The sequence below is a fragment of the Drosophila arizonae genome, chromosome 5 (genome assembly GCF_054131065.1).
Source record: "Drosophila arizonae isolate 15081-1271.41 chromosome 5, UAZ_ARI_1.0, whole genome shotgun sequence".
In the NCBI taxonomy this organism is placed as follows: Eukaryota; Metazoa; Arthropoda; class Insecta; order Diptera; family Drosophilidae; genus Drosophila; species Drosophila arizonae.
The window spans coordinates 6,104,759-6,120,308 of NC_142925.1; the positions used below are offsets into that span (position 1 = coordinate 6,104,759).

The 15,550-nt window shown below is 41.6% G+C and overlaps 2 long non-coding RNA genes across 2 annotated transcripts in view; both read left to right on the forward strand.

The window, feature by feature from the left end:
• LOC149268408 (uncharacterized) overlaps positions 1 to 15,550 on the forward strand; it is a 97,935-nt gene that overhangs the window by 33,873 nt on the left and 48,512 nt on the right. The window lies entirely within an intron of this gene.
• On the forward strand, positions 13,008 to 14,001 carry LOC149268409 (uncharacterized). The gene is made up of 2 exons (XR_016270460.1): positions 13,008 to 13,208; positions 13,489 to 14,001. It is a non-coding gene; the product is annotated as an uncharacterized LOC149268409 (long non-coding RNA).

The following is a 15,550-nucleotide window of genomic DNA, read 5'->3' on the forward strand; positions in this document are numbered from 1 at the left end:
TAGGTTTTTAATTTAGATATCTATTTACAAGTTATCGATAAATTTTGCACACAATTTTTGAGGTTTGGCTATATTAATAATACTTATTATAGGCAATTGTTTTGTGTGAAGCACTTTAGGCCTGAAAAACTAAAGCAGAAAGATTCATAGTTATTCTGAAATGTCTTCGATAGAGTATTATCGATAATACTGCCGACTGTCTATAGATTTAGTTGTATATTCTTGATCTTTCCTTGATATCTGAATGAGGAACCTTAAATTTATTTTATAAACTACATTTGAAAGTTGAGGTAAACTAGCATAAGCTATCGATAGTATCGATAGTCTAGGCAAGCTATAGCATTGTGTCTACGTCGTCTACTTGGCTCTAGGGCATTCATATTAAGCAATGTTTTACACTCTGACAAGCAATTGCCTGCGGCTGCTGTGGCTTTAGCTTCAACTACTCAACTTCGCTTGTCGCTGCAAAATGACAGGCAGAGGCGTCGGCGGCGATGGCGATGCGTCGCTTCTCATTTTCGCAGATTTGCTGAGATAAAGCAAGGGAACCGCTGTGTGGCAGCAGTCAACCGCAGAGAACGGTGGCATATGTATGTATATACATATATACACATATTTATATATTTATTTTTTTGTTATCTGCGGGGCACACCTTTGGCGTAGACCTTTCAAGCTGGCAGCTATTGTCATTTCCTTCTTTCACGCAAAACGCAATCACAGTAAATGGGCAACAAAATTTGTGAATTTCATTAAGCAAAATGCAAGAAATGGTGACAAACTGCGGTCTCAGTCAGAATTTTATTGTGGCAAACTTCCGTTTAGGCTTTGTTGTGGTTTAGCCATATATAAATATGTATGTATATATATACATATTGAGAGAGCTATACAATACATACGAATTTTTGTGTCTGTTCACAGACGGGAAATTCAAAATCAAGAGCTGCTGCTGCTGCGGCTGCGGCTGCGGCTGCTTTGACAGCTCGCTGACAGTTGCATCTAAGTGCTGGACAAGTCGAAAGCTAAGACATAAGCCAGCTACTGGAAATTACGTTACAATTAATTGAGCTACATTTCAAGCGTGGGGCTTAGCACTGTAGGGAAGTGGGGCGGATGCCAAGCTATAGCGAGACCAAGCCCCAGTTCCAGAGCCGCAGCTGTCACACCTTCGTCAGCGGGCAGCTGGCGGGACGGGGGAAGCGATTGGAGCGTTGCTTAGCTGCGACAATATCGAGAAATCCGAATTGAAATCATTGTGAAGCGCTTTGCGGTGATTCATTGCGTCTTGGATTTCAGCTCAGTCGATCTTGCTCTGTGTGGGGATGTGGACGTATGTGTGCATGTGTGTGTGTGTGTGTGTGTGTCAATTCCTGTGGGACTTATGACTGATTGTGGCGAGATTTCAAATTTCGATTTACAATTTTCGAGCTGCGGCTGCTTCATTAATTTGCTTCAATGATTCTGCATTAGCGTCTGAAGCTAAGGGCAGGGCACAGCTTATGCTTATACGCTGTTTGCGTGGATGCAAAGGGTATATTAGGCTTTTGGATGCAGTTTGACTCACAAAGTGAAGACAATTTGCAGATGCAGCTTAAGCAAGGCGTATCAAAAGCTTCTTGTATAGATAGGAAACATATTCCCATATCTTTAATCAGATATATATATATGTATGCCCAACTTTTATTGGCTACAGGGTATTTCTGTGTCTAGTTCTCTTTCTGCCCATTTTCCTGGGAGATTAACGCGTGGAAACTTCCAATGAAATCGATTTGAATCAATTAAACGCCCCCATTGCCCATACCAGATGTCAGAGCTGTTGCCTGTTAATTTGTTGCTGTTGTTTTTTTTTTTTTCGGGCTGCCAATAAACTTGGCAAACATGCAAAGTGCAGTCCGAGGACTGTGTACTAGGAAACTGGAAACTTGGGAAGGTGTTTGTTTGGTCTGGCTAGCTGGCCGGCTGTAGTGAAACTTGTTTAACTGGCAGCAGTCAGGGGCTGCTGTCAAGGCTGCGACACCGCGACACTGCGACACGGGGACACGGCGACACGGCGACACGTATTCGTATGGCATGTGGCATGCTCCAAAAAAGTTCCTTAACCTGCTCTAAAATCGCTAGATCGCTTAATAAGCAGCCTAGCTGTCTGGCCTCCTGCGCTGTCTCGTTCTCTCTGCAGTTGTGTGCGTGTGTGTGTGTTGTGTGTGCAGCTCCTTTGACTGGGCACCGGCACAAACAGCATAAAAATCTACACCGTTTTAAGCATAAATCGCCGCAAGGCATGCGCCGATATGCGTTCAACTCACTGAACTTGCCACGATTCAAAGTCAAGACTCCCTCCTGCAAAATGTTGCTGTGGCTGTTGATGCTGCTGCTGATGCTGCTGCTGATGCCGCTGCTGCTGCTGCTCCACCTACTTCAACTCCGACATCGGCTGTTACAGTTTTCGCTTTGCCCGCCGACTGGCAAACATATATATTATTTAAATTTTTAAACGATTGATCGTCCTCCGCCCTGTGCATGCTTCCTGCCTGCTGTAGCTGCCACCGTCTCTCTCGCTCTACCTGTCTCTGTCTCTCTCTCTCTCTCGCTCTCTCTTTCTGTCTCTCTGTGCTCATCTCTCGTGATAGTTTGAGTTATTTAGTTGGCTGCTTTATTGCCCAGGCAACTGCAGGCTGGGGCGTGTTTGAAAACAGCGCCCGTGACTCCGACTCCAACTCCAACTCAACTCCAACTTCAACTTCAAGTTCGATTCGAAGTTTGTGGTGCGTTCGTTCCTCTTTGGTTCTTATAACAAAATGATTATGTTTTGCATATTGAGTGAAATTTGCATAAATGAGAAAGCACAAACGGCGCTGGCTAAGCCAAAGCTCAAGAACAACAACAACAACAACAACAACGCAAACAATTTGGGATTTCAAGTCTAACAAAAACATTTTCGCAACGCTAAAGAAATACATTATCATAATATTTGATTGCGTTAACTGCACAAATTATGGAGCCAGGCGGCAAGCGATTGCCTATTAAAGTGGGCGGATTTCGCTTAGAACCGGCACCAGATTGAATAATATTGCCCTTTGCACAACGAAAGTGAATAAACGTTGCCTTCAAGGTTATACGGATGAGGCTAGAAACAAAGAAGAGATTGAAGGAAATTGATTCAAATTTTCTGAGATTTTTTGCTGTCTGTAGTTAAGGTAGAAACTTAAAAATTTGCCCAATTGTTAGCTAGACTGGCCTTATAGAAGAAGAAGCATTTTATTGTATGTATGACTCTTAAACAGCAAACAAATTGTATAAATTAACAAATCTCAAAATGTCTACAGTATATACTAGGAATATATACATATATCGTATGCATAATAACTATTGCTCTTTAAGCTTTTCAGAGTTCCATAACCCTGACCTTTAGCACCTTTAACATCCTTTTATTATAGCAAATAGTACTTCTTATCTACATTTAGCCCCATTACCATCCCCATCTTTCCCTATAATTCTTTTTTCTACAGCTCTAAATTCTAGCGTGTGTGCTTAAATGTTTTTTTTGGTATATCTTGCATTTGTAATTTTGTTGCATGTGTCAATTTGAATTTCGTTCTCAGTTTTTTTTTTTTTTGGTTGGTGCTCATTTTCATAGGTTTTTATTTACCCACGCTTACTTAACGCTTAGAATAACAATCATTAACATAAGAACAGAGTCACTTCCTTGGAACGTTAACGTTTCGGTTGCCCAGTGGTTATACCCCTCTCGTCTGTCTCTCTCATCATCATCTCTCGATTTTTTGAGCAAACGATGCGCGCTAAAGAAATTAAAATTGAAAATTCCTTTATTTCAATATTTTGACAGTGACTTGGCAGCGCTTCGTTAAGAAAAAACAAAATAAACTCGAAACAAACTCAAGAATGGGCCAAACCAAACCAAACCAAACGAAACGAAACATATTTCAGTTGTCTTTGTGTCTTTCACTTCGCCTCGCCCTGCAGGTGTGTGTGTGTGTGTGTTGTGTGTGTGTGCTGTGAGTGTCTTCTGAGACAGGGGCTGTGGCTGTGCTCAACTTCTGTGAAATGGCCACAAAATGTGCCAAGTGCTTGTTGACTTGGCCTGAACTTGTTACAATTCCAATTTCCATCTATGCCCGCTTTCTACGCCTCGCTACAGTTCTCTCTAGCTATTCTTATTGCCATTGCTGCTTGCTTGTTGCCTTTGGCTTTCGCTTTGATACAAATTAATGAGGAGCTGAGAATGTGTGTGGATTGCTGTTAATAGGCGCCTAGCGACAATTGCCCCATAAATTAAGCATTGCAATGCAAATTTGAAATAAGAGCCACGATAAGTGCACTTTAGCTTACATATAAATTAATATTAATTATGCACTGATTAGCCCAGCATTCCACAAGACAAATAAGCCCACAGCAGCAGCAGCAGCAGCCGCACCAGCAGCTCGATAACTCGACAGCTAAGCAGCGATCAGCATTTGCCATAAACATTTGGCGTAAATCACTTTGAATGGTTAAAGCAACCAATTGAATTTACAACCAACAACCCATAAGACAACAAACTAGCAACAGCGGAACTCAATTAAACATTAATGTCGAAAGCAGAGATACACTGAAATTGAGAAGTAAATTAGATTCAAAGAATTTTCTCAGAGCATTTGGAAAATGTGTGGAAATTATAGTCATAAATAGCTAGATGTAGATTAGATATTACAAATAAATAACTTTTAATATAGGAATATAAATTATATTTTGTGTCTTGTTTTAGAAATTTTGGCTGAATGTTGAATAAAAACGTCCCTCGTGTGAGATAATCTAGCTGTTGAATTCATTCAGTACAAATATAAAATATTAATTATTAATTTCGATATTAATTTTGTAAGCAACAAAAATCTGCTTCGACTAGAACTCTTAAAAATTCATGCTAAGTTTTATAAGTTCTACTTTTCTTTTAACTTTCAGCTTCACCACTCATTTCAAAAAAGTTTATCAAAAACTAAACCACAATTTTTTTGTTGTCTTCATTTTTCTGTTGCTGTCACAACTTGTAGTAATTGAATATATTTAATTGCTTTTGCAAATGCTTTCAATTAATGCTGAATTGAAATAAATAAATAAAAAATTTCATAATTAATAACTTGAAATAGTTTGAGTTGCGTCAGTTAGTTCAGTTGGTGACACGCCGAGTTGCGTTAGCTTCAAGTTGCCTTGTAAATTTGCTTGTTAAACTAAATGCAGCAGTTAGAGAGCGACGGTGGCTGCTGCGACTGCGACTACAGTTGAGGCTGAGACTGAGACTGAGGCTGAGGTTGAGGCTGATGCAGTGGCCGTGTATGGCCGTTGCTGAGCGTCTGTTGGCAGACCGCATTCATTCAATTGCATTTGACAGGCGTTTGCCATAAAAATTATGCCAGCAACAACAAATTGCAAATTGCGAATTGCGAATTGCAACTGCAACTGCAACTGCGATTTACATGCACAGGGGGGAGGCGGCCAGCCAGCAATGTGCACACTGGTTCAAAGTTATGACAACTTATCGCTTGGCATTTGCCATTGGCCATTTCTCAAGCAGACGCTCGTAGGCGTTGACTGGCGACAATTCGCTTTCATTTGCAATTAAAAATCATATAATAATCTTTTATAGAATTGAATAGAGCGAAGAAAAAAAAAAGTGGAATTTGTTTAGTGTTGTATTAGTTGTTGTTGTTTTTATACCCTGAACCCATTTTCAATGGGAAATCAGGGTATAATGGTTTTGTTGAAATGTATGTAACAGGGAGAAGGAGGCGTGGCAGACCCCACAAAGTATATATATTCTTGATCAGGGTGACGAGCTGAGTTGATTTGGCCCTGTCCGTCTGTCTGTCCGTCTGTCCGTATGTATGAACGCGTCGATTTCAGAAGATATAAGAGCTAGAGACTTCAAATTTTTTTTAAAATGTCCGTAATTACAGCGCGCATATCAAGTTTATCATTAAAATTCGATAACTCATCCCGATCTTTTTTTATCGATAAAAAACCTTATAGAAAACCAGTTATAAAATTATATCTTCTACACCTTTATTGCTAGAGTCTCCAAATTTTTAATGTATGCTTATATGCAATTTATACAATTTCGGTTTTTGTTAAAATTTACCCCCCACCCTTAAATTCACCCCCTCACCCTCACTTTTGTAAAAAGCGTATTTCAAATACTAGAGACTTGTGCTTTGGCAATTACATGCATATCCATGTTATAATCATAATCTGAAAGTTTCATGAAGATCGTACGTCCATAAAAAAAGTTATTAAACAATTAAGTTCTCATAGTAAGCGCACACTGCAGCCCATGCGTGTTTATGCGTGGGTGCTTCTGTGTGTATGTGTTTGTGTATGTGTTTGTGTATGTGTGTGTGTATGTGTATGTGTGTGTGTATGCGTTTGTGTCTGTATGCGTGTGTGTGTATGTATGCCTGTGTGTGCGTACGTGCCTGTGTGTGTGTGTGTGCGTGTTTCTTGTGTAAGCTGAAAGACGCGAAAAATTATTGAAATATCTATTGCTCCAAGGGTTCAGGGGATCTCGTAGTCGAGCAGTCTCGACTAGAGCTTTCTTACTTGTTTATTTATAAATAGCTTTTAGAAATGTGGCGCCATTTGTTGGCGGCTGCACGACTGCACGAGTTTGGTTTCAGTTTACCCAGAGACGAAAATTTGTCAAACCTAACGAAAAAGATCGAGAGAGTGGGAAAGACGCAAATGTAGATTTCAGGGGAATTTGTCAAAAGGCGGATGCAAGTGAAATTGATACCGAGCGCCTTTTGTATTGGGGTGCGGGGCCCCTTCTGCCCCAAACTCCTCCCTATTTATAAAAGTAAGAGGTGTGAAAAGGTCGTCATGCCGCTATTGAGTGCGATAACAGTACGAAACTGCAAAGGCTCAAGTCATAGCAACAAAACGAAAAGCAGAAATACCTCACTTAAAAAAAAAATCGAAAAACAAAACGCCGAAAATCTCTGATGTAGACTCAAAAATCGCGGGAAAGAAATGCAGACAGCATAAATGGAAGCTGTAGATGCTCTGGCTGCTGCTGCTGTGGCTGCGGCTGCTGCGACTGCTGCTGCTGCTGCTGTTCATCTAATCTGTTTGGTGTTAAGTCCAAAGGAGCATATGTAATTCGATTGTTTACATGCGAATGCGTTCTGCAAAATGAAACAGAGGAACAACAACAAATGACAGCCCCAGACGAGATCGAAGCAGCGGCAAGAGGTTAGAGCAGCAGCCAGCGAATTAAATATATCAAAACGAACCCAAGTTGGCATCTGATAATATGTTTTGCCTTATTTTGTATTTATATTTATATAGTTTTTTTTTTTCATATTTGAGACGCTCATTGGAGCGCAGGTTACGCCTTGAAGTCGCATCTCGACACTGGCTAAAAATGCGCAGCAGGAGTGCAAAAATAAAAATATTTATATTTATTGGATCAGCTCAGCTCAGTCCGGGGCATTTGGGGGTGTCTCCCCTGGCTGTTGGCAGCGTCGACCTGTCTCCCGCACTGTCAGTCTATCATTTTATTAAATGCGTATGCTTTACACACACTCGCACACACACAGTCGTTTGTCAGTCTCATTGTTGGTACTCGGGATCTGGTCTGTAGCTCGTCTCATGGTCTTGGTCTCTTCATCATTCGCGTCTGCCGTTCTCTGTCTAGCCGCAGTATTTAGCTTGAATTGTGTCGCAACGCGGGCCAAAGCGAAGGCGTCGTCCTTTCGCGCCTGAGAGATGCGTTTCACTCATATCCGGTTAAATATTCACACCTCAGCCGAGCCCCAAGTACTGAAGCTCAAACCAACAACGATGAGAAGCCGAGGGTTTTGCTAAATTGCATTTGCTGCTGCCTTTGCCTGGCTGTTTGTTCTTGTTGTTGTTGTAGCGGCTGCTGCTGCTGCTGCTGTTGTTGCTGGTGCGGTATTAAATTTCAAAAAACCGCACAACCTGCAAGTTGTGGAGCGCGGCGGTTAATGGGCGGGCGGGGGCTTAACTGGTCGACTGCCGATGCCGGCTGGCGTAAGTAATGCCCAGAAATTTTTGCCAGATTTGTGGCGTAAAATTATGAAAATTATGTCTGACACATCCTGCTGTCTGCTTAAGGTCTTTGTTTATCCTGGCAGCGCGGCAAAAGGGAAGCGCCTCCAACACTCCAAATGCGACAGCACCACCACCACCAACAACAACATCAAGAGCGGCAGCAACAGCAGCAAGCGAACGTATTTGCATACGTTTATTGTGCATCGCTTACTGCGACAAAGTTCGTTGCTTAAGTCTTTCGTTTTGTTTTGCCTTGGCTTGAGGCTTGAGCTTAGTTTACCCGAAAAAAATGAAAGTAAAATTGTTTGAAAACGATTTATTTTTAATATGTTTTCATGTTTGAGTGCTTCACATGATGTGTGATGAGTAGGGGCGTGCGAAAGTAGGTTGAAGGGTGAGAGAGAGGGAGGGAAATTTTTTATAGCAAGAAAATTATGAAATAATCTCATAAATTCTAAGAAAAGAAAGCATATATAGCTCTGATATTTGTTTTAAAATATTAGAAAATTTAAAAATTAAAAAGATATTTAGAGGAAATTTTCTGATCTATTAAAATTATTTAAAAATTTAAAAAATTCGAAAAATCGATTAAAAACCTTAATAATAATTTTATGCCAAGATGCAAAAAAAAAATAAATAAATAAAATAAAATAAAAATAAAAATTATATATAAAATAACCATAATATAATATATAAAAATATATATATATTTATTTATAAAAATTATTTAGCTAAATGGCCAAATTCTTCACTTGATTCATAGCTCTTCTTCTGTTTTTCATTTTATTTGAAGCCATCCGCTTTATTTTGATTTTAATCTCCAGCTAAGCTTGCACAACATGCAAAAATTGATATAATCAATCGATGCTTATCAATAAATACAGTCAGCCTCCACTTTGTTCTTTATACACACACATACAGAGATCAAGGTGTTCCCGCTTAGTCACATTGGATCGATCCACATGGGCAGGGACATGGACATGCAGCCACAGGCAAACGCTGGGCTGCCTGCTGGGTCAGGGCCTAATTGAGTCATAGCTGGAGCGAAGAGTCAGCAGGAACAACAACGACAAACACGAATTAAGCACAATAAAACTGTGTATCGCATTCGCATTAGCGAAGGTGGTGTCGGGTGGTTCGCCTGGTGCAGGTGGGGCGCGGCGTGGCTCTAGCCTTGAGCTGCTCACACAGATGCGCTGCAAATACTCTGCTGTTGGTTTTTATTTTTTTCGGGCTGGCCAAAAAGCACAACGAAACGAAATGCCAAACCACGAAAAAAAGGAGCACAAAACTAAAACGAAATTAAATCAGCAAAACAGCACAAATAAAATCCATTAGGTGTAGGTACCACGAACAGCGCGACAGCCAGCAAAGAGAGTGAGAGAGAGAGAGGGGGCAGTCAGGGGGGAGAGTCTACAACAACTTGAACTCGAACGACAACTGCGATGTCGTGAGAGAGCTTGAGACTGTCCGAACGGACTGGCGGGCTGACTGGATGGCTGGTTGGCTGGCTGGCTGGCTAGACCCCATCATGGTCTGGGAATCTGTTGTGGCTCGTTTGGTGTTTTGGCGAGAAGATTTGTCATTGTTAGACGGGTTCTTAATTTCTCGTATGCGCGCGGTTATTCAAACGAAGCGGCCATCAGATTGGCGCAAGGCTCATGTTTTGGCACCCACAATAAGCTTTTTGGGCTGGGCAGATGTATGTGTGCGTGTGTGTGTGTGTGGGTGCTGAGGATTCTTGGAATTAAATGCAAAATAAAAACATAACATTAAAACCAGTTTCAAGCATCTCCATTCATAATTGCCAAAGCTGGCGAAATGTTTGCAAACGGCTCACATTTATGGCGGCAATGACAGCAATGGGTATCAAACAAGCCGCCAGCCCAAGACCACCCACTGGCCAGATCAACAGCAGCAGCTGCAACAGCCGGCGCACCAGTAACAGCATCAGTGAGCGTTGCAGCAGCAGCAGCAGCAATCGGCATCAAAAGTGTTGCAATGAGGCATTTACAATAGCAAACGAGTTAATTACCACGACGTCGGCTCAACACATGCCTCGACCTTATAGAGGCAACTGCAACTGCAACGGTCTGCTGGCCTCTGCCTACCCGGCTGCCCGACTGCCTGCTTGGCTGCCTGCCTGGCTGTCCAACTGCTGGCAGTTGGAGACTGTGCAAGTGGGTCCAATCTGCTGCACTGATCGAGCAAACGATCTGCGATTGCGTTTGGCTTTCGCTGTTGAGTCTTGTTTTTGCGCCTGCGCGTGTTCAAATTGTCCAAAGCGTAACAATTTAATATCGATGCGACTGGCAGCCAAGCCAACTCAAGCCAAACCAAGATGCGAGCGCCCGGACCGGGCCAGGCCAGATCGAGCTGGGACAGCATCTGCATAGCCGATGCCGCCACCGCTGCTGCTGCTCCAGCTTCAGCTCCAGCTCCCAAGCGCAGTCGCGTCTGCCAACGGTGGCAACATGTGCCTGCCGACTCTGGCTGCCTCTGTTTTTTTTCTCCTCTCATCTACTCCCCTCGCCATCACCATTTACTTCTTCTTCTTTTTTGTATGCATGTTTTACGTTTCGCATTTTATTTAATTGATTTTTTTGCACCGCACTCGCATTGGCCATTAATTCATTTATTTATTTAGCGCTCGACATTGCCTTCAGAGCGCTGAGCTGGCACCGAGGCGAGGCGGGGATGCGAGGGCTCTGTGAATTAATCGTGCTTAACACCATTCTTGGCATATTCTGGCAATGGCTGCAATAGAGTTTCAAGTGCAAATTTAGAGCGGAAGCACTTAGCCTAAGCCTCAGAGCCTTAGAGGCTTAGGCAGCTGCTACTGGCTGTTAGCCGTTGGCTGCTGGCTGCTTTCATATGGCCAAGTTGGTATCTGGTATGCATGCGTCATTATCGCGCATCGCGCATCATTAATAAAGCCATACAAATAAAAGTAAAACACCAAAGTTGGCAATGAAAACGCAACGCGCTCAAAACGAAACCGACAAAAATATGTATGGCTCCTTTTACAAAATGTTTATATGCAGGCAAAAATCGACTGCAAAAAGGCAGGCGACAGCGAGCTGGGAGCAGAGACTGTGACTGGGTTTTGGGTTCGGCTAAAACGTTTTCAAGGTCAGTTGCTTGTGTCGCCGACGCCGACGCCGACGCCAAACGAACGTGATAAATGAAGTGTCTCCGCGCGAAATAGCCACAAATCAAAGGTAGGCCAGCACCAACACCAGGTAACATACTGTTCCTCATCTGCTTCTTCTTCTCACTGTTATTATTGTTGTTGTTGTTGTTGTTGCTGGCTGTGAAGTTCAAGTTCGCCTCGCCCTGCAAAAATATTGAATATCAGCTAAAAGCATTTCACAATAAGCGAGAAAACATGCATTCGGAGTGCTAAATTGGTAAAAACAATTCGCAATATCCAGCGATATTACGAAACGCAATCAAGTGCTTATCTCTAGCTTAAATAGCGTTTTTTAGTTATCTATATCGAGTTCTTTATCACGCGAACAGTTATTAATTTTTTAAGACATACATTCGTAAATTCATATTCGTAACAGCTGTTAATAAGCATTAAAGTCTTTATAATATAATTTTCTTCACTTAAGCATATATTTAATACAGGTTAACTAGGATGTTCTCTATAAATAGGGCTCCTTAATGATAGATTTAGGTCTTAGGGGGATGTAAATATCTCAAACAAAATTCTTTATTTCTTATTTTAACAGCTGTTATTAACATTTACATTTTTTGTGGGTTTATTGAATTGGATTTATTACCTTTTCTCTTATTAGTTATTGATGTTATATCGCTGTTATCAACGATATGATTTCTTCAAGACAATATCTATGTTAATGATGTTAACATTTAGCCATTACTTAATGTATATCTCCCATGTTAATAACATTGCTGTCAACTATAATTATCCCTCTTTTTTTGCCATTACATATGCATGATATGTTGATCCAATCCGGGTTGCTGATCGATTTCTCGATACCCTCAGACAGCATTTTCCATTCATGCGACAACAAAACTTACAGCGTCCTTAGCTATTCACTAATTAGTTAGCTTCAAGGCAAAGTTTCGCGCACAACCACCAGCATATATATGATATAACAGAAGTAAAAAATACACATACATACATACAAATATATATAAGACATATATAAAATGAAAAAACAACAGAAACGCGCTCCAAAAAATTCCGACTTAAGTGCTTTTAATTATCCAAAAGAATTCAGTGGTATTCTGTGTTTGGTATCCTTGTTTGTCATCATCGTCATACTTGGGGCTGCGTCTTAAAATTACAGGCGCGTTTGTATGGCGGCAGCGATCTGACTCTCTTTTTTTTTTTCTTTGTATTCCTCACCGATTTTAGTATGCTCTGTTCTGTATACTATATAGTAGCTATTGTTGTTGCTGTTGTTGTTGTTGCTAGTGGCCTTTTGTCAGGGCTGTTTCAAAGTTTTTAACGCATCATATGCAGGTTGCCTTACCATCGCCCATAAAAGGTGTGCAAGCAAACGCAACGATCCCTTTTATAAGGCATCTGCAGCGCAAGTATTAAACAGGGTTGGCATATAGGTATGTACATATATATGTTTTTGTGCACATGTGTCTGTCTGCATAGCTGGACTTCTGCACAAGCATATTCATAACGCAATGAAAGCGAAAGTGTCAGAATACTGGGACTGAGACGAAGACGGAGACGGCGTTGTAGTGACCGCTAAGGTAAAGAACAGCTAGAAGACGGGAAAGACTTATAATGAACGGAATAGCAGCGAAAATAACTCTTGGCTGGACCTTAAGATATTTTATTTTTATACATTTATTATGCCTATCTATGTATCTATATCTAAAGATTAAGATGCTGCAGTCAAAACACAGATTGGCTTTGAATAGTTTAGTATACTATAAACTTTTTTACAGAACCACAAAAAATATCCTGTAAATATAATTCTTGTTCTATTCGAGAAAAATGTCAATAATTTGATGTTATTGATAAATTTTTAGTTTGGGAAAAATGTAAGCAAAAATATATTACTTAACTCTGGGAAGCTGAGTTACTATTTCTATTAAGGAAAGAAAACGTGTTATCTTGGGTATTGCGATTCTTGCATTACGACGAAAATGAAAGACTGGTAGATCTTCTCTAAATATTAATACTGCCTACATAAGCCCTAAAGCAAGTTTCCAGCCATTAAGCGAACACTGAAAAATATCATTAAACAATTCTTATAGCTCTGCCTATAGTGTGATCATAAAAAAGAAACAAAAAATCATATTGAAAGCTAAAAAGAATATGAACATAAAAAACCTTTAGCACTCTCTTATTACCTATATATATCTAAAATGACGAACATAAAAGTTGTATAATTGTTGGGCAAATTATGAAGTGCACTTTGAATATTTTTTTTATAGGTTTTCCTACTTTTACAGTTGAGAGAGACAGAGGGAGAGAGAGCGACAGAGAGAGAGAGAGAGCTAACAATAATTGGACATAAAATACTTCCTGACTGTGCGTGTTAGTTAGTGCATATTACACGCGTTGCGCTTGGCAGTAGCAATGCGATGTCTGCAACGACATCAACGGGCGGCATCAGTTTTTTGGCCAGAGGCCGACGGCAAAATGCGCTTCCTGGAAACTTATCGCGCACAGGCCAATGCAGAGACAAAACGTACGGTCGCATAGAGTGAGTGCAGACGTTAGAAGCGAATGTCTGCATCAATGAGGCATCATTCGCCGCGTCTGGGCGAGCCGGGCTGCTTATCGGCTGAAGCTTTCTCAGGAGAAATGCCAGGGGAGCCAGCGATGCTGGTGGCAGCATCTGGCTGCGGTTTTCAGGCAGCTGCCAAGATCAAGTTGATTGAAGGGCCTTTCAAAATAGAATACAAATATACTGAAGGCTCGTTCTGCCTCTCTCTTTCTATGTATATCTCTTTGGCTCTCTCTCTCTCTCTTTCTCTCACACTCTCTTTGGTTTGTAGGATATATAAACTACAGCAATGTGCAAACAATGTGAAGGGACATGCTATGAAAATATTATTATAATGCAGAGGTTGCTCGAGAGACAAAAATGGTTACAAATGGTATCCTGGCAATGGGCCTTAAGACTGTGAGCCCAGACACTTCATTGGCTGCTGGGCTAAAGGAGTGCAAGAGTGCTAGAGTGCGAGACTGCGAATATGACTGCGAATGCGAGTACGAGTATTGTGGCAAGTGGCAATGCTCGACGACGCCAACGACGATGATGATGACGACGACGACGACGATGAGGGCGACGACGGCGGCTAGCAGCGGAGGCAGCGGTTGAAGCTGGCACTGCGGCAGTTATGCCAAGTCAGCGTGATGCGCGCAAAGTGACGAGTTTTTAATGAATTTGTTTAACTCAGGTCAGGCAGGCCTGGCAGGCCAGAGAGACAGCCAAAGTCTGGAGCCCCAAAGACTTTGGAGTCTTCAAGAGCCAAGCAGAAGCAATAGCAAGTGCCCCATGCCTGATGCCTGATGCCGGGTGCCTGTTGCCTGTTGCCTGGTGCCTGGTGCCATGCCCGTGCATCGTTCATATTTGAAGTGCTAGCCCAGCTAGGATGTGTTGTGTAGATTTGTGGATGCTAGCGCTGACGGGCCGTGACGACTACGACGACGCCTGAGTTGAGCTGAGCTGTGCAAGGAGTTGATTTTTCTTCTTTCCTCTCAGTTTTCTTTTCTTTTTTTTTTTTTTTTGTTTTTTGTTTTTGTTGAGCAGTTCCTGCTGCCTCTTCAGGCGCTGTTGCAGTTACGTCCAAGTCGTCATCATCAGCGACGCCAGCGTCTAGCATGAGTGGTCTGGTATCTAGCAATGCAAACAATGGCAGTTTCACTTCAGCCACACTCACGTCCAGCCAACAGCCAACAGCCAACTGCCAACTGCATCGAAGAGCTAACAGCTCCAGTTCCAGTTTCATTTTGAGGAGCAGTCATTGCCGTCACTTTGTGTGTCCTTCGCCGTTCACTTTCGTTGACCACGAGGCGACGATACATTTTCTTGTATTTCTTTTTCTTCTCTGTTTTTTATTTTATTTTTTTTCATTTGCTTTTTTCCACTGTTTGCTCCTCTTGTGTTCAACAAAATGTTCCAAATTGTTGCGCACTGCAAACATTTCAAGAATTTGCGCTTAACAAACTTCGAAAAAACGCTTTTTTCCCCTCGGCTCCAATATATGTAAGTGGATGTGAGTGTGTGTGTGTGTTTGTTGAGTTTTTATTTCTTTGTTTGCTGACTGCACTGAAATTTATACGCGGGCAAAGACTTTGGCAAAATAATTAAAACGAAACGCAGCGCCGCCAAGCTGTTCCCACAAAACAAAAGACTTAGGCAACGAACTTGACGAAGCCGCTAACAAACGAACACAGAAATACAGAAAAACACTGAAACAGTTAGGCTAGTTATCGTCATAGCTAACAGAGACAGACAATAACATCATTTGTCAAATCCCGAAGCCC